This window comes from Cyprinodon variegatus, unplaced genomic scaffold, assembly GCF_000732505.1.
Source record: "Cyprinodon variegatus isolate N-32 unplaced genomic scaffold, C_variegatus-1.0 Scaffold81, whole genome shotgun sequence".
In the NCBI taxonomy this organism is placed as follows: domain Eukaryota; kingdom Metazoa; phylum Chordata; class Actinopteri; order Cyprinodontiformes; family Cyprinodontidae; genus Cyprinodon; species Cyprinodon variegatus.
In genome coordinates, this window is record NW_015150534.1 from 1339031 (window position 1) to 1340695 (window position 1665).

Consider the following 1665-nt stretch of genomic DNA (forward strand, 5'->3'; position numbering starts at 1 on the left):
TTAACCATTCCAAAAAGGAAGCTTTTTCAGTTCAAATGTCAGGAAGAGCGTTGAGTTTGAGGTTTTATACAGTAGCCCCCAAAAAACTTGTTTTTGTTTTGAAAACATGCAAATTGCAAAAGCTTCCTGATGGGAAGGGAAACGTCTTCAAACTTGGAAACAAAGTCCAGTGGATTGTTTTTCATTTTCTATTTTTTGGAATTACCGTACTATGACTTGGATGACTGAGAATCTTCACCAGCATATTTCATTAACTCACATGTAGAGGAGCCTGAACTTTAAATGACTTAAGCAGGAGAAGTGATGCTTTACCCTAAATTTACTTTAGTAAAAGTAAAGTTAAAAAGCAGTACAGTGCAAAAAATGATATCTAAATAAGTCATTATTTCTTAATTAAGTGCATTCTTTTTTGAACTGAGGAGGTAAGACACTTTGCCAATGGATAAGACAATTGACACTTAAAATAAGAAAACAATTTTTACATAGTCTTATTTCAAGTGCATATTATCTCTATCTTATTTTAAGAGTAAAGAAAACTAATGCCATTGGCAAATAATCTTATTTACCTACTAAAATTAAGGGTAAATGCACTTGATTTAAGAAATTCTTCCTTATTTGTAGATTGTTTTTGCATTGTTAAGCTGCACTGCAAATTAATCAGTTCTAATCAAGATAAGACAAGTTTTAGATCATTTCACTTTTTTTTTAGAGATAATTTTTTTTCATTTCAAGTCTCCCAACTTTACAGTCTGATCTTATTCTAATAACTCTTGTCGATTGAAATGATCTAGGTGCAGAGACAGGTAACACCACTCATTTTATTCTACCTCAGTTTAAGTTTTTTTTAAGCTTGTAATTAGACACTTCTTTTTTCCATTGTTGCATCCTTTCTTAATCTAAGGGCTCAGTTTTGCTGATGGACCCTGTCCCAAGCAATAGGCGCTTTATCTGTTCTGTTAACATCTTCCTCAGTGTTTGTGGTTAAATGCTAAAACCAGAATCCCAGCCTCTGCTCTGATTCAACCCAGAGGTGTTCCAGGAGATTACGGCCAGGACTCTGAGTAGAAAAAGTCTCCATCTAACCAAGTCTTAGATCTAACCAAAAGGCATTTTTGCTCTTGTTTTGAAATAGATATACTAAGAAAGTCTTAATCTTACAGATTATTAATCTGTAAGATTAATAATTAAATCTTTTTTTGAATATGGGTGTATTTTCTTGTGTTTTGACCAGATAAATCAGAAAATTACACTTTGTCAGGATTGTTTTGAGGATATAAATCATGACTTTGCAATTTGGTGCACTAACATTAAGTAACATTGACTCAATATTACAATCTGCTCTTGCTTATTATTCTCAAAACAAGATCAGACACACTTTTTTGACTAGCTTTAACCCTCTCAGGCTCAAATTAAGTTGTAGTTGCAGGAAAAATCTGATATTTGGAGAAAATAATCATATGGGGTAGTAATATACAATTCAGGCTTTTTTTGAGAGAGACCTTCACATGCAATGAATTCTGGGATGTTGCAGATTTGCAACAGTGGCCTGCAATGGTAAATTAACACTGAAGACTGAATCTGATATGAACATTAACCTTATTTGAATGTCACAAACAGAAAATTAACAAAACAAAATTCGGAAAAAAATTATCTCACAAAATTAGA